At 44.2% G+C, this 24,053-nt stretch overlaps 1 pseudogene; it reads left to right on the top strand.

The window, feature by feature from the left end:
• The window catches only part of LOC132820618 (small ribosomal subunit protein eS24-like), a 53,205-nt pseudogene extending 30,091 nt beyond the window's left edge, over window positions 1–23,114 (top strand).
• The last annotated feature ends 939 nt before the right edge of the window (window positions 23,115–24,053 follow it).

Here is a 24,053-nt window from a genome sequence, read left to right on the forward strand (position 1 = left end):
ATCAGAGCTCGGCCCAGTTTATTACCCCTATGAAATAAAATCAAGGACAGGGTCTCCTTAAGCCAAGGAACAGTCTTTAGCAAAAAAGAGACTAGTATTGTGACAGATTCATAATATTTAGTTGGAGGAATTTGCTGCTGATTAAATACTGATTATCAGTCAAACATTTAAGTCTGATCAGAGGAGCTAGAGAGGTCAAGAACAGTGGTGATGAGAGAGAGCTAATTGTTTGTTGGTATATAAGTGGAAGTATATGTATTTGCCAAGAGACAGCTTGGATAAGGTGGGAAAGAAGAATAGATTCTTAAAGACCTGGTTTAGGTCTCAATTTAGTTGCAGTTGGTGAAACTATTTGATGACCGACTCTCCTCCTAAATTGCCAGCACGAATACATCTCAGATAGAAACGGAAACAGTAGAACAAAAATACAGGAGTTTGTGGGTATAATTGAAGACATTGTACAGAGGTTCATCCCCAAGAAAATAAAGATTATCCAGGGAGACATTAGACAGCCATGCCTGATAAAGGAAGTCAGGAAATGTATTAAAGAAAAAGAAATATCCTATAAAGTGGCCAAGAGCACTGGGAAATCAGAAGATTGGGAAGGCTACAAAAACAAAGGATAACAAAGAGAGTAATAAGGAAGGAGAGGATCAAATATGAAGGTAAGCTAGTCAGTAATGTTAGAAATGATAGTAAAATTTTTTTTCAATACATAAGAAACAAACCGACAGGCAAAAGTTGACATTGGGCCACTTCAAACTGATGCTGGAAGTCTAGTGATGGGAGATAAGGAAATAGCTGGAGAATTTAAGAAGTACTTTGCGTCAATCTTCACACTGGAAGACATGAGTAATATCCCAACAATTAAAGGGAGTCAGGGGACTGAGTTGTGTATGGTTGCCATTACAAAAGAGAAAGTGCTAGAAAAGCTAAAAGGTCTTAAAATTGATAAATCTCCTGGCCCCGATGGGCTACATCCTAGAGTTCTGAGGGAGGTGGCTGAGGAAATAGCGGAGGCGCTGGTTAAGATCTTTCAAAAGTCACTGGAGTCAGGGAAAGTCCTGGATGATTGGAAGATTGCTGTTGTAACCCCCTTGTTCAAGAAAGGATCAAGACAAAAGATGAAAAATTATAGGCCAATTAGCCTAACCTCGGTTGTTGGTAAAATTCTAGAATCCATCATTAAGGATGAGGTTTCTAAATTCTTGGAAGAGCAGGGTCGGATTAGAACAAGCCAACATGGATTTAGTAAGGGGAGGTCGTGCCTGAAAAACCTGTTGGAATTCTTTGAAGAGGTGACAAGTAGGTTAGACCAGGGAAACCCAGTGGATGTGGTCTATCTAGACTTCCAAAAGGCCTTTGATAAGGTGCCACACGGGAGGCTGCTGAGTAAGGTGAGGTCCAGGAAATGGCTGATGGAATTCAATGTAAGCAAATGTGAGATCTTGCACTTTGGAAAAAAGAATACAAGCATGGACGACTTTCTAAATGGTGAGAAAATTCATAAAGTCAAAGTACAAAGGGATCTGGGAGTGCTGGTCGAGGATCCTCTAAAGGGAAACATGCAGGTTGAGTCCATGATTAAGAAAGCAAATGCAATGTTGTCATTTATCTCAAGAAGGTTGGAATATAAAAACAGTGATGTGCTACTGAGCCTTTATAAAGCTCTGGTTAGGCCCCATTTGGAGTACTGTGTCCAGTTTTGGTCCCCACACCTCAGGAAGGACATACTGGCACTGGAGTGTGTCCCGCAGAGATTCACACGGAAGATCCCTGGAATGGTAAGTCTAATATACCAGGAACGGCTAAGGATCCTGGGATTGTATTCATTGGAGTTTAGAAGATTAAGGGGAGATCTAATAGAAACTTACAAGATAATACATAGCTTGGAAAAGGTGGACACTAGGAAATTGTTTCCATTAGGTAAGGAGACTAGGACCCGTGTACACAGCCTTAGAATTAGAGGGGGTAAATTCAGAACAGAAATACGGAGACATTTCTTCAGCCAGAGAGCAGTGGGCCCGTGGCATTCATTGCTGCTGAGTGCAGTGGAGGCCGGGATGTTAAATGTCTTCAAGGCAGAGATTGATAAATTTTTGATGTCACAAGGAATTAAGGGCTACGGGGAGAATGCGAGTAAGTGGAGTTGAAATGCCCATCAGCCATGATTGAATGGCAGAGTGGACTCGATGGGCCTAATGGCCTTACTTTCACTCTTATGTCTTATGGTCTTATGGTCTTATAGAAACAGGTAATTATCCCCTTCTGTTTAGTCTGAATTCAGTTGTGGTATCTTTGAATCATATGTCATCTTCCATGTTTCCATGATGAAGAACATGGTGAAATCTTTTAATGATCAGAAAATATTCCATTTGCCAGCATTGAGATTTAAAGTGTAATGTGAATACAGAAGATTCAGCACTTTTACCTTGAGTTTGTTTGGCAGATGAGAAAAGGTTAATGAAATTAGCATCTCAGTTTTTTGTTGTATAAGTATAGAATGGTTGTTGCAGTTTCCGGGATTTAAATGTTTCAGTAAGAACAGAAGTTGGTAAAAGAAAAAGGAGAGGTGTGGCATTGTTAGTCAAGGACAGTATTACAGTAGGAGAAAGGACATTTGGGGACTCATCTACTGAGGTAATATGGGCTGAGGTTAGAAACAGGAAAGGAGAGGTCACCCTGTTGGGAATTTTCAATGGGCCTCCAAATAGTTCCAGAGATGTAGAGGAAAGGATGGCAAAGGTATTTCTGTGTAGGAGTGAGAGTAACTAGGTAGTTGTTATGGGGCTTTAAGTTTCCAAAAATTGACAGGAAATGTGATAGTTTGAGTACATTAGATGGGTCAGTTTTTTTTCCAATGTGTGCAAGAGGGTTTCCTGACACAGTATGTAGACAAACCAACAAGAGGTGAGGTCACATTGGGTTTAGTACTGGGTAATGCCCCTGGCCAGGTGTTAGAATAGAATCCCTACAGTGTGGAAGCATGTCCTTCAGCACATCAAGTCCACACCGACCCTCTGAAGAGTAACCTAGCCAGACCCATTTGTCTATCCTGTCATTCTACAAATACTCCTGACCTCTGCACCCCAGCTACACATCCATGAATACTCTGGCCAGTTTAGCTTGGTCAATTCACCTAACCTGCACATCTTGGACAGTGGGAGGAAACTGGAGCACCCAAAGGAAACCCACGCAGAAACAGGGTAAGTGTGCAAACCCAACACAGTCACCTGAGGTGGGAATTGAACCAGGTCCCTGGTACTGTGAGGCAGCAGTGCTAACCATCGAGCCACCGTGCTCCGTGACAGATTTGGAAGTAGGTGAGCATTTTGGTGATAGTGACCACAATTTGGTTATGTTAGCTTTAGCAATGGAAAGGGATAAGTATACATTGCAGGGCAGGACTTATTGCTGGGGGAAAGGCAATTGTGATGCAATTAGGCAAGATTTAGGATCCATAGGATAGGGAAGGACACTGTAGGGATGGGCATAATTGAAACGTGGAGCTTATTCAAGGAACAGCTACTGCGTGTCCTTGATAAGTATGTACCTGTCAGGCAAGGAAGAAGTGGTTGAGTGAGGGAGCCGTGGTTTACTAAAGAAGATTAGTAGATTACTGCTGCCTCACAGCGCCTGAGACCCGGATTCATTTCCCGACTCAGGCGACAGACTGTGTGGAGTTTGCACGTTCTCCCCGTGTCTGCGTGGGTTTCCTCCGGGTGCTCCGGTTTCCTCCCATAGTCCAAAGATGTGCGGGTCAGGTGAATTGGCCATGCTAAATTGCCTGTAGTGTTAGGTAAGGGGTAAATGTAGGGGTATGGGTGGGTTGCGCTTCGGCGGGTCGGTGTGGACTTGTTGGGCCGAAGGGCCTGTTTCCACACTGTAAGTAATCTAATCTAAAGATTAATGTCTTGCCAAGATGAAGAAGAAGGCTTATGTTAGGATGAGATGTGAAGGCTCAGTTAGGGCACTTGAGAGTTACATGTTAGCCAGGAAAGACCTAAAGAGAGTGCTAAGAAGAACCAGGAGGGGACATGAGAAGTCATCGGCAGGTAGGCTCAAGGAAAACCCTAAAGCTTTCTATAGGTACATCAGGAATAAAAGAATGACTCAGGTAAGATTAACGCCAATCAAGAACAGGAGGAGAAGTTGTGCATGGAGGCCAAGGGGAATGAGAAAGCGCTAATGAATACTTTTTGTCAATACTCACACTGGAAAAAGACAATGTTATCAAGGAGAATACTGAGATAAGTGCAACAAGACAGGATTGAGGTTTGCAAGGAGGAGGTGTTGGAGATTCTGGAAAGTGTGAAAATAGGTAAGTTCCCCTGGGCCAGATAGGATTTATCCTAGGATTCTCTGGGAAGCCAGGGAGGAGATTGAAGAGCCTTTGGCTTTGATCTTTATGTCATAATTGGCTACAAGAATAGTGCTAGAAGACTGGAGGATAGCAAGCATTGTCACCTTGTTCAAGAAGGGGAGTAGAGCCAACCCTGGTATTTATAGATGTATGATCCTTTCTTCGGTTGTGGGTAAAGTGTTGGAATAGGCTATAAAATATAAGATTTATAATCATCTCAAGAGGAATAAGTTGATTAGGGATAGTCAACATGGTTTTATGAAGGATAAGCTGTGCCTCACAAAACTTATTGAGTTCTTTGACATGATGACCAAACAGGTGGATGAAAATACAGTATTTGATGTGGTGTATATGGATTTCAGTAAGGCATTTGATAAGGTTCCTCATGGTTGACTATTGTTCAAAATACGGAGGCATGGGATTGAGGATGATTTAGGGCTTTGGATCAGAAGTTGGCTGGCTGAAAAAACACAGAGGTTGGTGGTTGATGTGAAATGTTCATCCTGGAATTCAGTCACAAGTGGTGCACCACAAGGATCTGTTTTGGGGCACTGCTGTTTGTCATTTTTATAAATGACTTGGATGAGTGCGTAGAAGGATGGGTTAGTAAATTTGCAGATGACACTAATGTCAATGGAGTTGTGGATAGTGACAAAGAATGTTGCAGGTTACAGAGGGATGTAGATAAGCTGCAGAGCTGGGCTGAGAGGCGGTGAATGGAGTTTAATGTGGAAAAGTGTGTGGTGATTCACTTTGGAAGGAGCAACAGGAATAAAGAGTACTGGGCTAATGATTAGTTCTTGATAGTGTGGATGAACAGAGAGATCTTGGTGTCTATGTACATAAATCCTTGAAAGTTGCCACCCAAGTTGATAGGGCATTAAGAAGGCATACAGTGTGTTAGCTTTTACTGCATAGAAGGATGGGTTAGTAAATTTGCAGATGAAACTAAGGTCAATGGAGTTGTGGTTAGTGACAAAGGATGTTGCAGTTTACAGAGGGATGTAGATAAGCTGCAGAGCTAGGCTGAGACGTGGTAAATGGAGTTTAATGTGGATAAGTGTGAGATGATTCACTTTGGAAGGAGCAACAGGAATAAAGACAACTGGGCTAATGATAAGATTCTTGATAGTGTGGATGAGCAGAGAGATCTCGGTGTCTATGTATATAAATCCTTGAAAGTTGCCACCTACATTGATAGGGCGTTAAGAAGGCATACAGTGTGTTAGCTTTTATTGGTAGAGGGATTGAGTTTCAGAGCCACAAGGTCATGCTGCAGCTGCACAAAACTCTGGTGTGGCCGCACTTGGAATATTGCGTACAGTTCTGGTCACCACATTATAGGAAGGTTGTGGAAGCTTTGGAGAGGGTTCAGAGATTTAACAAGATGTTGCCTGGTATGGATGGGAAGGTTTTATGAAGAAAGACTGAGGGACATGAGGCTGTTTTTGTGAGAGAGAAGGTTGAGAGGTGACTTCATTGAGACAAACAAGATAATCAGAGGGTTAGATAGGGTGAACAGTGAGAGCCTTTTTCCTCGGATGATGATGGCTAGCACGAGGAGAAATTGCTTTAAATCGAGGGGTGATAGATATAGGACACATGTCAGAGATAGCTTCTTTACTCAGAGTAGTTGGGGCATAGAACAGACTGCCTGCAACAGTAATAGACTTGCCAATTTTAAGGGCATTTAAATGGGCATTGCGTAGATATATGGGTGATAACAGAATAGAGTCAGATAGATGGGCCTCAGATTGGTTCCACAGGTTGGCGCAACATTAGAGGCTAAAGGGCCTGTACTGAGCTGTAATGTTCTATGCTGCATGCTCTATGCTCTATGTTTTATCGTTGATCTGTTGATTTTGAACATGGTTCAGATTTTGCTAAACAAGGGAGCCAAAGGTTATGTTTCACAGACAAGAAAGTGGTGTTAAGGACATGATCAGCAGAGCCAGGATCTTATCAAGCTGGATAGAATGAATAACCAATGGATGTTCCTTTTCCTTATGATCTTATAAGAATATTAGACCTGCTAAGTCTGTTTAATCTAGAAAACAATGCAAATTATGGAGCCCATTGACTCAACTTAAACTTGTCAAAGGTGAGGAACAGGAGAAAACAAAACTCACCTAAAATAGCAATGAAATAAAAGACTTGCATTTATACATCTTCCTTCACAATCTCAGGTTGTCTGAAAATGCTTTGCAACCAAGGACATATTTTAATGTGCAGACACCATTGAATGTTGCATTAATCTATCTTGCCACAGGTCAGAAGGCAAATACCAATTATAGTTAATAAGTGATCTTTTCAAAGATGGTATTGCTTAACAACAGAAATTCCACACAAAGAAGCAAAACACAACAGATGCTGAACAATTGTAACAAAGGCAGAAAATGCTGGGAAAACACAGTCAGTCAGACAACGAGGAACAGAGAAGAAAGAGGAAGCAATAACTTGCAATTAAAAAGCTCCTTTCACTATATTATGAAGTGCCCAATTGTTCTACAACCATTTAAATATATTGGGAGATTACTATTTTTGTAATATGGATGGGACAGCCAATTTCACAAAATAAGGTTTCACAAGTCTCTTGGAGACTAGTGACTAAACAAAATTGTTTTAGCAAGAGTGGTTCAGATGCAAGTATTGTCCTGGACACTTGGTTTTTTTTTGTTCTTCTCTGAATAGTGTTGTGGGAATTTTTATATCTGTGGTAGAGGGCAAAAAAAAAGAACATGGTTTGATTTGATTTTGATTTCATTTATTATTGTCACATATACCTAAGTACAGTGAAAAGTTTCTTTTTGTGTGCAGTACAGGTAGCTCAGAACATACAAAGATCACAATGTGATTGATCTGAGTGAGGAATACAAAGTTACATCCACAAAGAAGGTGTACAAAGAGCAAGATTAACATCAGACTTGAGATTTGAGAGGTCCATTTAGCAGGGAAGAAGCTGTTCTTTAACCTGTCGGTATGCGTGTTTACCTGTATTTTCTGCCTGATGGGAGAGGTTGGAAGAGATCATAACCAGGGTGGGAGGGGTCTTTGATGATGTTGGCTGCCTTTCTGAGTCAGCGAGAAGTATAGTTGGAGTTAATGGATGGAAAGTTGGCTTGCACGATGGACTAAGCTGTGTCAATATATCTGACAGTGCAGTTCTCCCTCAGTAATGCACAGAATTATCGAAGGATTGGAGTAGTATTCCCACTTCTAACCTGAAACCCTTCAAGGGAATTAGAAGATATTTTAATAAAGCAAACTCCTGCAACAGGCTTCAAGTTTTTTCGATTAGAGCTTTCATATTGCTCTTGGTGTTAACAATATTCACAATGCCTTTCTGTTCAAAGCATTACTGATTTGCTATCTAAACTTAAAAGGGAGAGATTATTTACGTGTGGTTTCAATCATAACAGTGCAATCTTGTGGTAACCCACAACCTACACAATTACTGTAAATGATGAGTTTTTATAGCATCTCATTTTTTTAACTAAAAGATCAGAAAACGAATAAAGAAACAAAATGCAATAAATTATAGACTTTATATGCTGAGTAATTGAAAATGTTGTTGTTTATGCTAATCAGTAGAAGTACATCATTTAACGCAGTATTTACACTGACATACCATGTATACTGAAAACAAATGGTTTAATATTTGACTTTATTCTTTTTAAGCTATCACAACAAGCAAGGTAGGGGGTCTTGTGGTACAGTGACTAGTGCCGGAATTCCAGGTTCAAGGCCTGCTTCAGGTCTTATTTATAATGTCAGCATCAACTTGCAAATGCTTCCAACATATGGCAATGGCAGAAAATAAGGATGGGAGAGTTTCCTTGTCAGCCATTTGAAAGGAATAAATTGGAAACTGCCTCAATCCTGATGAATGGCCTTTGATGCTCCTTGGCCTGGCCTGCTGTGCTTTTCCAGCACCACACTCTTGACTCTAATCTCCAGCGTCTGCAATACTCACTTTTGCATGGAATGTCTATCACCACTGTCCAAAGAGTAATACAGTATGGAAACAAAACCTTTGATCTAAAACAAACGTGATAACCAAGTTTCCCAAATTAAACTAGTCCCATTTGCTTGTGCTTGGCCCATCTCCCTCTAAACCTTTCCTATTCATGCACCATCCAAACGTATTTTAAATGTTGTAACTGTACCTGCATCTACCACTTTATCTGGTTGTTCATTCCACAAATGAACCACCCTCTACAAGAAATGGTTACCCTTCAGGTCCCTTTTAAATCTTTCTCCTCCCCCTTCAAAATTATGCTCCTTTGTTCTGAGCTCTTGTAAAAGTGTCTGTTCTAAAAATGTGTTACTGGAGAAGCGCAGCAGGTCAGGCAGCATCCAAAGAGCAGGAGAATCGATGTTTCGGGCATGAGCCCTTCTTCAGGAATGAGGAGAGTGTGCCAAGCAGGCTAAGATAAAAGGTAGGGAGGAGGGACTTGGGGGAGGGGCATTGGAAATGCGATAGGTGGAAGGAGGTTAAGGTGAGGGTGATAGGCCGGAGTGGGGTGGGGACGGAGAGGTCAGGAAAAAGATTGCAGGTTAGGAAGGTGGTGCTGAGTACAAGGGTTGGGACTGAGACAAGGTGGGGGGAGGGGAAATTAAGAAACTGGAGAAATCTGCGTTTATCCCTTGTGGTTGGAGGGTTCCTAGGCGGAAGATGAGGCGCTCTTCCTCCAGCCGTCGTGTTGTTATGGTCTGGCGATGGAGGAGTCCAAGGACCTGCATGTCCTTGGTGGAGTGGGAGGGGGAGTTGAAGTGTTGAGCCATGGGATGGTTGGGTTGGTAGGTCCGGGTGTCCCAGAGATGTTCTCTGAAATGTTCCGCAAGTAGGTGGCCTGTCTCCCCAATATAAAGGAGGCCACATCGGGTGCAGCGGATGCAGTAAATGATGTGTGTGGAGGTGCAGGTGAATTTGTGACAGATATGGAAGAATCCCTTGGGGCCTTGGAGAGAAGTAAGGGGGGAGATGTGGGTGCAAGTTTTGCATTTCTTGCGGTTGCAGGGGAAGGTGCCGGGAGTGGAGGTTGGGTTTTTGGCGGGTGTGGACCTGACAAGGGAGTCACGGAGGGAGTGGTCTTTTCGGAATGCTGATAGGGGAGGGGAGGGAAATATATCCGTGGTGGTGGGGTACGTTTGGAGGTTGTGGAAATGACGACGGATGATATAATGTATATGGAGGTTGGTGGGGTGGTAGGTGAGGACCAGTGCGGTTCTGTCCTGGTAGCGATTGGAGGGCGAGGCTCAAGGGCGGAGGAGCGGGAAGTGGGGGAGATGTGGTGGAGGGCATCGTCGATCATGTCTGGGGGGAAAATGCGGTCTTTGAAGAAGGAGGCCATTTGGGTTGTTCGGTATTGGAACTGGTCCTTGGGAGGTTTGGAAAGAGAAATTGTTCAGAGTGAGGACCCGTTCAATCAGTCGAAGGAGGGTGTCAGTGGAAGGGTACTGGTTGGTAAGGCGGGAAAGGAAGAAGCGGAGGGCTTTGAGTCCTTCGTGATGGGGTGCTATGGTCTGGTGATGGAGGAGTCTAAGGACCTGCATGTCCTTGGTGGAGTGGGAGGGGGAGTTGAAGTGTTGAGCCACGGGGTGGTTGGGTTGGTTGGTCTGGGTGTCCCAGAGGTGTTCTCTGCTATGGTTTGGCGATGGAGGACTCCAAGGACCTGCATGTCCAAAAGTGTCTGTAGCCAGACCAAGTCAGACTCAAAGAATCTCTACAGTGTGGAAACAGGCCATTTAGCCCAACAAGCCCACACTGAACCTCTGAAGAGTAACCCACCCAGACTCATTCCACATTACTCTACATTTACCCCTGACTAACGCACCTAACTAATAAATCTCTGAACAGTATGGGCAATTTAGCACGGCCAATTCACCTAACCTGTACATCTTTGGACTGTGAGAGGAAATCGGAGCACCCAGAGGAAACCCATACAGACACGAGGAGAAGGTCTGGAATTGAACCTGGGTCCCTGGCCCTGTGAGGCAACAGAGCTAGCCACTGAGCCAGCATTCTGCTCTTGGCGGAACCAGTTGACTGGAAAGCTGGTGTGGACTGAATTGGTGCTAACAGAATGCTGCTCAATCACTGGGTCCTTGCCCTACCTGTGCTGCAGGTCACGGTGGTATGGGACTTGCCATTGAGCAGAAAACTGAAGAGGCATGTTCCAATTTCTGACTTGTTGGTTTCTGATTTATGGTTGCACTGTCCCTGACATACACTTCTTTTGATAGGGAGACCTATCCTCTTCCCTATTTGACAGAGAATTTAGGAACTGCCTTTGGCTTATTAGCCAAAAAATGCACAAATCTGCCAACCTTCCACCCCAAAACAAGTACTTTTGGAGTTCCCTCATCCTTTTCCTGTGATCCACTCATCCAGCCTTGGGTGAGCTCTTTAATCTAAATTCTAACAGGATCACACAGAGTAAGTGCAGGAAAGATGTTCATGACAACCAGGGAGTGCAGAGCCAGGGCTCACTGCTTATGAAGATGGGTAAACCATTTAGAACTAAGATGAGGAGAAATTTCTTCACCCAGAGGGTAATGAGCCAGTGGAAATCTCTGCCACAGAAGATGGTGGAGGCCAGAACATTGAACATTTTCCAAAAGGAGTTAGACATGGTTCTGAGGACTAAAGGGATCAAAAGATGTGGAGTGTAAGTGAGAACAGGGGGCTAACTAGCCATGATCAGCCACGATTAGCCAAGTAGCCTACTCCTGCTTCTAGTTTCTGTGTTCTATAAATGACAGCCTTTGGTTCCATAGTCACAAATTTCTTGGTTTGAATGTTTACAATACTCCAGGCTTGTTTTTGACTTATCACTGTCTTTGAGGGAGAGGTTTTGTCAGTTTTATCTGTATGGATGTACTCTAGTGCTGGATATAATTGGATAAGTGTCTATCCAAATGACTTTTGGATAATTCCAGACTGTTGCAGGCCTTCTGTTGTCTGTCCTGTCTGCACCAGCACAAAGAATACATATCAGCGTAGCTCTGCAAATCTTAAAACTCTAAAAAGACAGGTTTGCCATAAATATCCCCTGATCTCGTGTGGGCGGCACGGTGGCACAGTGGTTAGCACTGCTGCCTCACAGCGCCTGTAGATCCGGGTTCAATTCCCGACTCAGGCGACTGACTGTGTGGAGTTTGCACGTTCTCCCCGTGTCTGCGTGGGTTTCCTCCGGGTGCTCCGGTTTCCTCCCACAGCCCAAAGATGTGCGGGTCAGGTGAATTGGCCAAGCTAAATTGCCCGTAGTGTTAGGTAAGGGGTAATATGTAGGGGTATGGGTGGGTTGCGCTTCGGCGGGTCGGTGTGGACTTGTTGGGCCGAAGGGCCTGTTTCCACACTGTAAGTCTAATCTAATCTATTATATTATGAGCAGTGCTGTTAGAAAATAATTAAGGTAAACTGTACAAAATCATCGCACTCGCGATAGGATGAGAGATACAAGATGCAGCTGTTGTCGAAATCAGCTGAAACGAGCAGAAATAAGGGGATTCGGAGTCTGAAGTCTAAAGAGATTCAGAAATACTTGCTGCAGCAGAGAAATAATTTTTGAAGCAGTTTCTGTTTCTGGAATGCTGCCAGCCTGGGCCAGGACTTGCCTCCTGCTGTTTCTGGAAGTCTGAATTCCATGTCCCCTATCAATCCCACTCAGTGGCTCAGACAGCGAAAGAGGAGAGAGGTCAGGAGGACCATTCTATCGAATCATTGGAGACATTACCTAGGCAGGTTGGGAGTGGATCCAGAGACAGTGTCAGCTCAAGAACACTTGGATCAAGCTCATCTTTGTAAACAATAAGGGCGGACATGTTCATTCCCAGCGAGGTGTCCCCGGTTGTTTTGGAGGCATGTTTTTACGGACAAATTAGGATTAAATCTTGGCACAACATTGTGGTCCAAAGGGCCTGTTCTGTGCTGTACTTTTCTATGTTCTATATTCTATGTTCTAAATATAAAATCACAATGCCCATTGCTATTGGCTTTCTGAATAACAGGGCATCAGTGCACAATCGATCATCTTCCTGGAGATAAGTTTCGATTCACCACTACTGTTGTGGTTCTGTTTGCCGAGCTGGGAGTTTTTCTTGCAAACATTTCGTCCCCTTTCTAGGTGACATCTTCAGTGCTTGGGAGCCTCCTGTGAATTGCTTCTGTGCTGATTCCTCCGGCATTTATACTGGTTTGAATCTGCCGCTTCCGGTTGTCAGTTGCTGTCCGCTGCAGTGGCCGGTATATAGGGTCTAGGTCGATGTGTCTGTTGATAGAATTTGTGGATGAGTGCCATGCCTCTAGGAATTCCCTGGCTGTTCTCTGTTTGGCCCGCCCTATAATAGTGGTGTTGTCCCAATCGAATTCATGTTGTTTGTCATCTGAGTGTATGACTACAAGGGATAGCTGGTCGTGTCGTTTCGTCGCTAGTTGATGTTCGTGGATGCGGGTTGTTAGCTGTCTTCCTGTTTGTTCTATGTAGTGTTTTGTGCAGTCCTTGCATGGGATTTTGTAAACCACGTTGGTTTTGCTCATGCTGGGTATCGGGTCCTTTGTCCTGGTGAGTTGTTGTCTGAGGGTGGCTGTTGGTTTGTGTGCTGTTATGAGTCCTAGTGGTCGCAGCAGTCTGGCTGTCAGTTCAGAAATGCTCCTGATGTATGGGAGTGTGGCCAGTCCTTTGGGTTGTGGCATGTCCTCATTTCGTTGTCTTTCCCTGCGGCATCTGTTGATGAAATTGCGCGGGTATCCTAGTAGCCATACACTCAGATGACAAACAACATGAATTCGATTGGGACAACACCACTATTATAGGGCAGGCCAAACAGAGAACAGCCAGGGAATTCCTAGAAGCATGGCACTCATCCACGAATTCTATCAACAGACACATCGACCTAGACCCTATATACTGGCCACTGCAACGGACAGCAACTGACAACCGGAAGCGGCAGATTCAAACCAGTATAAATGCCGGAGGAATCAGCACAGAAGCGCTTCACAGGAGGCTCCCACGCACTGAAGATGTCACCTAGAAAGGGGACGAAACGTTTGCAAGAAAAACTCCCAGCTCGGCGAAAAGAACCACAACAACGAGCACCCGAGCTACAAATCTTCTCACAAACTTTGAACACCACTACCCTTTCTTCTCATTTTCCACCTTCAAATAAAGTAAAATTCGAAAACTTGCCAACATCAAAGTGAATAGGACTGTAGAGGAAAGGCAGGACTTGTGCACACTTCCCACATCCCACATCCCACCATTTTATCCATAACAAAGTGGGAGGAATTTCAAGACAGGGCAGTTTCATAATTTGCTTTCCGAGTCAGTACAAGAGGGGGATTTGTAGCAATTGGCAGGTTGTCCTATCTTCGCATGGCATCCCACCATCTCACCACTCCCCAGTGCCCAGACTTGTGAGAAGCAGGGGCTGAGGTCACAGCAGCTTGAGCTCAGTCCGCACTCTTTCTCTTCAGAAAATGATCTCGCCTGGCAGCTGATTAGGCAGCTCCTCAGGAGACCAATTATCCTGTTCAACCCAGTACAAACCGGAGTGCTCTGCCACCAGGACCCAGGGGGAGGCGATCCTCCGGCCTAGACGTTAAAGGAGCGAGACCCAACACTTCCCTCACCACCACCGCTCCATAATTTGTGCACATACTCACTGCTGAACTAATTACAAAATTAACTCATGATTTCCTTTTGAATAGCTCCTAATTAAGTGAGCAATTTTCAAAGGGCCAGGCGCAGGCAAATTAGCATTGTCACTATTAAGACAGCATGGGAGGTAAAATCTCACTGTAACAGATTCTGTCGCTGACTTAATTAAACAGAGTGAGTAGCTCAGGTCCCTAGGGCGACGTTACCTGACAACACAGGAGATAGCAATGTGCTCTTCCTACTCATGATCATTCCAGTGAGAGAACTTGTAAAGATTATCTAATTTAGTGATTTAAACTGGAAAGAAGCAGGCTGCAGTTTTCGCTGGGTAGTATTGTCACCATCCACTTTCCATAATGGGAATCTCAGGCAAATCCCACCCTCCTATTGACACCACTCTGCATCTGAACTGTCAGACTGACAGTAACTAGGATTAACCTGGTGGCTGTATATCGTTTGCAATCCTCAGCAATGTTGAAGAAGAAAAATAAAAGTAGGCAGGTTTTTCTGATCTCATCATTTGATTATGTAACTGAACCACACTCTCCTCTTGCAGTTTTCTTATGCCTCTACCACCCAGTTTTTTAAAATTCATTCACAGGATAGGAGCATCAGTGGCTGGGCCAACATTTATTACCCATCCCTAGTTGCCCTTGAGAAGGTAGTGGTGAGCTACCTTCTTGAGCCACTGCAGTCTGTATGCTCCCTCCTCGGATGCTGCCTGGCCAGCTGTGCTTTTCCAGCAGCAGGTTAATCCACAATGTCATTAGGGAAGAACTCTAGCATTTTGACCCAATGGTATTGAAGAAACGGTGATATATTTCCATATCTGGTGAATGACTTGCACATCAATTGATTGTAAAGTAAGTGCATTTGTACCAGAAATTAGTAAGGTCCCACTTCTGCTCATCTGCTCCCAGGTGGACCAATTCCACCATAGAATCACCTGAACCATCTCGGACACTTCCTTCCCCTTCCTGGACCTCTCCATCTCCATTTCCAGCAATCGATTCAATACGGTCTTCTACTACAAACCCACCGACTGCCACAGGTACCTGGACTACACCTCCTCCCACCCTGACTCCTGTAAAAACTCTATCCATTATTTCCAATTCCTGTACCTCCACCGCATCTGTTCCCAGGAGGACCAATTCCACTGTAGAACATCCTAGATGGCTTCCTTCAAAGACTGCAATTTCCCCTCCCACGAGGTCAATGATGCCCTCCAGCATATTTCCTCCACTTCCTGCACCTCTTCCCTTGAACCACACCCCTCTAATCACAACAAGGACAGAACCCCAGTCCTCACCTTCTACCGCACCAACCTCCAGATACATTGCATCATCCTCTGCCATTTCCGCCACCTACAAACAGACCCCACCGCCTGAGATATATTTCCGCCCCCACCCCTATCTGCATTCGGGAGAAAACATTCCCTCTGTGACTCCCTTGTCAGATCCATGCCCCACCAGCCTATGCTCCACTCCCGGCACCTTCTGCCATTGCGAGAGGTGTAAAATCTGTGCCCTCCCAATTTCCATCCAAAGCCTCAAAGGTTTCCTCCGCATCCGTCAAATATTTACCTGTACTTCCACACATGTCACTTACTGTGTCCACTCCTCCCTATGTGGTCTCCTCCACACTGGGGAGACAGGATACCAACTTGTGGAATGTTTCAGAGGTCATCTCTGGAACACACGTACTAAACAATCCCGCCACCCTGTAGCTGAACACTTCAATTCTCCCTCCCACTCTGCCATGGATGAGCAAGTACGTGGCCTTCTCCATTGCCAAACCCTAAGCACCCGATGCCTGGAGAAGGAAGGCCTCATCTTCTGCCTTGGGACCCTCCCCAACCACATGGGATCAATGTGGATCTCACCAGTTTCTCCATTTCCCCACCCCTCGTCTTATCCCAGATCCAACCTTCCAACTTAGCATTGCCCGTTTGACCTGCCTACCTGTCCATCTTTTTTCCCAGCTCTGTGCTTCACCCTCCTCTCCTACCTATCACCTTCACCCCCACCTTCACCTACCTATCACATTCCCAGCTACCTTCCCCCCAGCCCCACACCCCCTCCTATTTATCTCCCAACCCCCTTGGGCCACAAGCCTCATTCCTGATGAAGAGCTTTCATCTGAAATGTCGATTCTTCTGCTCCTTGGATGCTTCTTGACTGGCTATGCTTTTCTAACACACTCTTCAACACTAACTGCTCAACCTGCGCTGTTACAGTGTAGTCATCTATCCCGCCATGCAAAGAATCCCTGCAGTGTGGAAGCAGGCCATTTGGCCCATCAAGTCTACACTGACCCTCCAAATAGCATCCCACCCAGACCTATCCCTCTAATTCCCACAGCCTGTCCACTTAACCTGCATTCTGCTTAATCTTTGCACTGTAGAAGAAAAGTGAAACATGCGGAGGAAACCCTCACAACCATGGGGAGAACATGCAAACTCCAGACAGAAAGTGGCCCAAGGGTGGAAATAAATCTGGATCCCTGGTGCTGTGAAACAGCAGTGTTAACCTCTAAGCCACTGTGCCTCTTGCTGTGTGGGAACAAGTTGCTGTGAATTTGCAAAATGGAAATCAGACTTGGTGACTGTGGCTCTTTTCCCCAGACTGCCATTTTGGCCATCAAGCAGTAATGTCTCAGGGTGTGCTCTGAGGTAACCCCATATCCATGAATGCTGGCATCTGACACCAGCCATCTGCTCTATCCTATCGTGACACCTCTCTGATGTACTTACACAATGCTGCTGTACATTAATGTTGTAGTTTGAAGTGTGCGGTAAATATAATTGAAATAGTGCTGCAAGGACACAGCACAGAGATGAGCACCCAGCTGATGGGTTGGATCAGACTGCATCTGAAAGCTGTTGGCTTGCTTTCTTTGCACTTATTCACTTCACGCCTACCTGCACTCTCACGGAATCCTCGCCCTGCTTTACCTTAATGCACTTTATCCCCTCAGCCAGAGCAGAAAGGCTCAGCGTACCACTGGATGGTCCTGTTGTTTAGCACTAACCACATAGCCAGGTGGATTGTCATGGTTGTTACCTGTCAGCAGTAAAGGGGGTACACATGTTACTGAATGGCACAGTGGTACGTTACTCTCACACCTCGGCATGTCCCAACTATATGTGACAAACAGAATACATGTGCTTCCAGCAATTGGCAATGTGTTTTGGTGTGCTCCTCAATGTTATCCACGGAGACACACTTCAGTCAGATGGTTGGGGCACCTTAACTCAAGGGCAGCCTCCAAAATCAGGGACGTGGACATGGTCAGATTCCCATTTAGTGCGCTCCTGATTGGGTAGTCTATACCTCTACAGTCCAACAAGCAGGTCAAGTTCAACCTTATGGGCCCAGTGTAGCAGTCCTGGGAATCATGGGAAAATAGTCAGGAAGATGTACAGTTACCAGTGAGGGGTCTGGTCACTTATTGTTCAGGACTGTCTGGCAATGTTACTGAAGGATATAGGTCACAGTCAGTTCAGGGGTTATGTCCACTTAACGTAAAGGTAGGGGGTGGAGGGAGGGGGTGCGTGATATCAGGCAACCAGTGCTTCTGGAAAATGAAATGGAATCAGAATGTGGTACATAAAATAAAATGACACTTCTCAATTAAATTGAGGGGAGACAGCTCAATATATCATGAGGAGGAACAAGAGAGCATTGGTTCATCGGGGTCAGATGGGATGCTGGAGGGGTCATCTGAGGTGAGGTGGTTTCTGGCAGGAGGGGAAGGTGAACTGTAAGACCTGGTATGTTCACCACATTTGCCTGCAGCTGAGCTGAGGAAATATAGGCATATACAGACGCAAATACATGGGCTGAGTGGGGATTTGAGGATGCATGAAGGGTTGACAGGGAAGTCTAGCAGTAAGGGGACATTGGTGTTTCGGATTCGCACACAAGGTCAGGTGGAGCCTGGAACTCAAGGGTCTGACGAGTGTCTCTGCATGGCTGCAGGACCCTTCCCAGTCTCTCCCCAGCGATCCTCTCTTCCTGGCAGTGGGGAAAATGCTGAGTCCCCACTACCAGCTCCAGCTCTTTCCATCCTATGGTTGGTCATCTTCTCCTGTAATGACACAAATGGGAAGGACTAAGGGATTATGGGAGTGGCACAGCTGTTAGTGTTGGTGCAGGTGGGGGAAGGGTGGTGAGGTAGCCTGAGCGAGTAAGTGGACAGCGTACAGACCAGGCAGGTGTAATAGTTCAGGGCATTGGGGTGGGTGATAGAGAATGGAGAATGCTGCAATGCTGCCAGCATCAGATTGTATAATCTCAGTAGAGGTGCAGGGGTATGGACAACTCAGCAACACGAGGAATGTGCTCAAATGGCCCTTTGAGCACCTGGTGATGTCATGCATGGATCTCATACTCTCCAGCTTAGCTTCGAGGAATTCCTGATGAAGGACTTTTGCCCGAAACATCGATTTTCCTGCTCCTCGGATGCTGCCTGGCCTGCTGTGTTTTTCCAGCACCACATTTTTCAACTCTGGTCTCCAGCATCTGCAGTCCTCACTTTTTCCCTCTTATCATGACCTCTGTCACAGCTGGTCCAGTGTTGCAGATAACCATCTCTTCTGCGAGGGTTTGAAGATACAGGAACTCCCATCAATTTGACCTTCCCTCCAGTGATTATGGGTGAATTTATTCTGTGAGGAAGAGGCAAGAGTGTCACCTATTGTGTGGGACAAGGCACTCCTGGTCATGCTCGAGGTATGTGGAGCAACTGGTTCTGAGACTGCCATTATTAGAAAATGCCTGAGGGTTTGACGTGATATCAAACCAGAGACGATTGATGCTTCAGTGATAGGGATGATGTAATGTAGGGATGATGAGCAGTGTAGGAGGTATTGCTGTGCTGGGTGAGAGATGTCACATGAAGTTTCATTCACTGGCCTTGACTACCTATGTAGTGTCATTGAAAATCTGCTCTCAGGCCTCCTCCTGCACGAGAGTCCAAGTATTGACACTTTGGCCAATGCCTCACATTCACTCCTCAGGGTTTGCCTTGGCCTCTTGTCTACTTGATAATACATGATCCCTTTAATCCTGCATAGTTTCACCACTAAGGCACCCACAGCAGCATCTATAATGCTAGATGTCCTTTCCATGTTGCAACTCCCAATTATTGCATTCAGCATCAGCTCCCTTCAACTGAAGGTCGCTTTCGTTAAAGAGGGACATGCTGTTTTAAGAGGAGCAGACCAATTGTACTGTGGGATATGAGTATGTGTTGTTCAGCCTTCTGAGTTCCCTATGTCTCAAAGAGACTGGACAGAATATCCTGCTCCCTTGGCTGTAACATTAAGCAGTTTTTGCTGGACAGACTTTTGCAATGAGGTAAGGAGGACGGAGTTGTGTGAGCAAACCTGACCCCGCCCAGAGAGGAAATACAATCCACTTTAAGGCCCACCTCCACACCTGAACAAGTTAACACTCCTGTGACTGAAAATGCACCTTAATAAATCTTTAGCCCATAGTATCCAGCAGATGTGACAGAAGAGATGAAACATGCAAAATATATGCAGAGCTAAAAATACCGATAATGAGAAAAGTCATTGTTAGACTGTCATAAATACATTAGACTACTGTGGAATTTTGGGCTCCTGATACCTTACCTAACTTTGCATACTAACGAGGCAAAAAAGCCAAATTAGTTGGAGTTGTCTGTTAAGAGTTGTGTTCGCTATTGTGTTCCTACTTAATTAAATGTGGTATAATATAAAGCATTTCATTGTGATTGTGGCTAAAGGCAGAGATTTCCCATTAATCGTACAGTAAGTAACAGCATTACAATGGCAATAGTAACATGTTGCAGATACAGGAAATCAGAAATAAAAAAAGCAGAAAATGCTGAAAACTCTCAGCAGATCAGATAGCGTCTGTGGAGATAGCCAGAGATAATGTTTCAGGTCATAGACCTTTAATCAGGAGATTTCAGTCAAGATGCTTGCTTCCTGACCTGCTGAATATTTGCAGCATTTTCAGTATCTGCATAGCACCCTCTACTTCCAAATGCCTCAAAGTGTTTGCAAAATTCTTTCAAGGGGGTTCACTGAGAAGTTCCTCTATAAAGGGTCATGACTAGTACTATACTAACAATTCCACAAATAATCTATGCTGCACGGCCCCATAGACTGAATGATCAGTCAGCTCAGTTGTAAAGTGCAGTTGGTCGTGAGAACAATGACAACAACATTGATTCGTATTTATATAGTTCCATAATTAAACATCTCAGGGCACTTCACAGTAGCAGTGTCAAAAGATTTGCTGCTGAGCCACAGAAGGATTTCTTAGGTCAAAGGTTTAATTAAAGAAACATGTTTTAAGGAGGTACATAAAGATGAAAAGAGAGCTGGAAAGAACAAGAGCTTTCAGGTGGAAATTCTGGGACTTTGGTAGTGAGGGACACAAAAATTGAAAGCTCCAGTGTTGGATAGAAACAAAATCCAGAATGTTCAAGATGCCAAAATTGCTGGAACACAGATGTCTTGGAGACTTGTAATGCTAGAGGAGACGGCAGAGATAGGAGGGGCCATGTTAATCTCAGGTACTTTACAGTCTTCTGAACTCAATATTGAGATCAACCATTCCAGGCAATGAACTCTATCTCTCTATTTGATTCTTTTCCTTTGCCATGTGCTGGTGTGAATCTAACTTTGCTTTTGGGCTGAACTGATCATTACTCTGCCCTTCACACTCACTCTCAACAAATGCTTTGTTTACTTAATTTGACAAAGGCAACTCTTTTTGCCTTTTATTCTGTGAAATCTCCACCATCTAATCTTTTTCACTCCCTGCCGAGGACTTCCATCCTCTCCTTTTCCCTTCAATGGCGTAAAATCCTTTATAATTCTATCTTCCTTCAGTTTTGGAGAGGAATTACATTTGATTTGAAACATTAGTAGGTCTTTTCTCACCCAGCTGAAATTGGCTTTCCTTCAATTTCACATGATTCCTGCAGTTTGTTTTCTGCCCACTCTATTGGGTATTTTGAACCCCTGTCAAAAAGTGTGGAAAAGCACAGCAGGTCAGGCAGCATCCAAGGAGTAGGGGAATTGGCATTCCAGTCAAAAGCCCTTCATCAGGAATATGGTTGGAGGGGGTAGGTACTAAAGGTGAATAGGAGGGTAAGGGTAGGGCTGAGGAGGAAGGTAGCCGGAAAGGCGATAGGGCGGATGTCACAGAATAAACGACAAAGAGAGTTGTCTTTGTCAAAGTAAGTTAAAGTGAAGAAAAAGTGAATTGTTTATCCACAGATTATCTGTCAGCCCCCTGATGAAGGAGCAGTGCTTCAAAAGTGAGTGATTCTATTGGACTATAACCTGGTGTCGTTTGATTTTTAACTAAATAAACAAAGCCATTTATTGAGAGTGAGTGTGAAGGGCAGAGTAATGATCAGTTCTGCCCAAAAGCAAAATTTAGATTCAGAACAGCACATGGCAAAGGGAAAGAATCATATACCTCCATCCCCACGCTCCTATTTATCTCTCAGCCCCCGTCACCTTTCACATTCCTGATGAAGGGCTTAAGCCCAAAACGTCGAATCTGCTGCTCCTGGGATACTGCCTGACCTGCCGTGCTTTTCCAGTGCCACACTTTCCAACTGACTCTCCAGCATCACTTTCTCTTAATCTGAACTCCATGTAGGTTCCAGTGAGAAATAAAGGCTAGAAACCTGTTGAGGCAATGAAGGTCCCACTGCCATCTGGAAGGCTGGAAGGAAATCTGTGTTGCTTCTTTTTGGGAAAGCTTCTTGAAAAACAAACCAAACAAGTACTGATGAAGTCAACTGTGGGTTTTCTCCTGGAATCAAGACCACAATCAGCAATGCCACAGCTTTGGCTGATGCTGGAAGGACAACCATCAGGGTCCTTGGATCACAATTCAGGTAGATAGGAGGAGAGGCAGTGATGAGGGGGCCATGAAGTGACGAGAGCAGGGCCTTGGTATATTGTCATAAATGCATTACAACACTGGGATTATTAGATGGAGACATGAAACCTCAACTAACTTTGCATGCCAACAAAGCAAATGAGCCAAATTAACCACAGTCAGTCCTTTTCAAATTAAATAGTGCTTGCTATTATGTTGCTATTTAATTAAACATGACATGCTGTAAAGCATTCCATTGTGATTGCGGGTGAAGGAGGAAATCTTCTGTTAATAATGCAATAAGTAAGAATATTTATGTGACAAATGTAACTTGCTACATAGGAAGCCTGGATTAAAATGGAATATATTTCCTAATACAAATAAATGTCCTATCTGCGCTTGTGCAGTTATGTCTGTAACATCACGTCAGTTGATATTTTGTGCTCTGCAAACATTTTCTTCAACTCAAACTCCATTTGAAGTGGAAAAATGAATGCGGAGAGATTTGAGTCTTAAATTATTAATTGATGCCATATTCTGTGACATTTTAAAAATGCAATCACAGGTTAAAAGAGTACCATTGTTTGTTACGTATTTTCATGAAGTTCATCTCAGTGTGAAAAAAAGCAAATTGTTTATCCACAGATTATCTGTCAAAAACACACAAGTGACTCAAGCAATATGAAATTAGAAAGTTTGTCCTTGCACCAACAGTAAAAGCTTTGTAAACTGTCCTTAATAATCCCAAGGAACGTCACAGTGTTGTAAATGAACTCGACAGTACGTTAATCAGGCGCTAGCCGAGCTGAATGATACTCTGACCCGCAGAACTAAACCATTCGTGACAAATCACTCACTTCAACCTAAGCAAATATTTCTCAACATTCTCCATTCTGGTGAACCCACAGTTTCTAAGACAGAAATTAAGGAAAAAAATGGCAAAAATATACAAAACAACACCAGTCACGTTTGTTACTGGCCTCAAGACACAATTTGGTAATGGTGAAACAATAGGCTTTGCCATGGCGACGACTCCTTAGATTCATTGAGAAGGATGAAGCTAAACCCAGGCTGGCAAGGCATGTTCCACTGGAGAGAAAGTAGCTTTCCAGAAAGCAGCAAAAGGAAAGCAACATCAGAATGAAGCAAGTTTGGGGTACAATTAAAGCTAATGTTGACCTTGTCAAAAAATAACATGGGAAAGACATTGAAAGCTCCTTGAAATGTTAAGTTATCCATGGATCACCATGTGTAATTATTTGTTCCCCAAATGAATTTTATATATAAAACAAAGCTGGTGTATAAATGTAAACAGGGTTGACTCCATCTCCTGGTGGCATTGGCCACAAGCCCATCCTATAGTTAAAATGATGGAAACAATCAGGGTCTGTGGAGAGAGACAGAGTTCATGTTTCAGGTCAAAAGTCCTCCTGTCAGTCAGCTTCTCTTGGCATACAAGCTGAGTATTTACAGCATTTTCAGAATTCATATGGCACCCGTAATTCACAGCAGGAAGCTCACCCTCCCTTCTCACTGTCAAGACCCTCAATTAGGTGCTGAGGCATGTTAGTGCCTTTGATCATGGAACACCACACAACCCTTGCAGATGACAACCTGGCCATCCAGCTTTAGCAATGTGTAACACATCGGCACGGGTATGCCAGCAGTCAGGTTAATTTCATTCTGTGGCAAGATGGCAGCCTAACATCAATTGCAGGAAACATGTTGTAATCAATTATTAAGTAAGTAATAGCAGCATATTTGGAAAATCATAATCAATTCAAGCAGAGTTAGCATGGCATCATGAAAGGGGAATTGTGTCTGACTAATTTATTAGAGATGTTCAAAGAATTCTCAAACAAACAGAATAGAGACGAACCAGTAGATGCTTTGTATTTGGACCTCCAGAAGGTGTTCTACAAGGTATCTCACAAAGGGTTAAATCATAAGAGTCCACTGTGTTAATGGAAAGATTGGCATGGATAGATAATTGGTGAATGGACAAGAACAGCAAGTGAGGATAAGGGGTTCTTTTTCAGGTTAGTGACCTGTGACCAGTGATGGTTCCACAGGGATCAGTGCTGGGACCAAAGCTGTTTATAAAGTACATTAACGACTTGGAGGAAGGATGTG

Source organism: Hemiscyllium ocellatum, chromosome 12 (genome assembly GCF_020745735.1).
Source record: "Hemiscyllium ocellatum isolate sHemOce1 chromosome 12, sHemOce1.pat.X.cur, whole genome shotgun sequence".
Classification (NCBI taxonomy): domain Eukaryota; kingdom Metazoa; phylum Chordata; class Chondrichthyes; order Orectolobiformes; family Hemiscylliidae; genus Hemiscyllium; species Hemiscyllium ocellatum.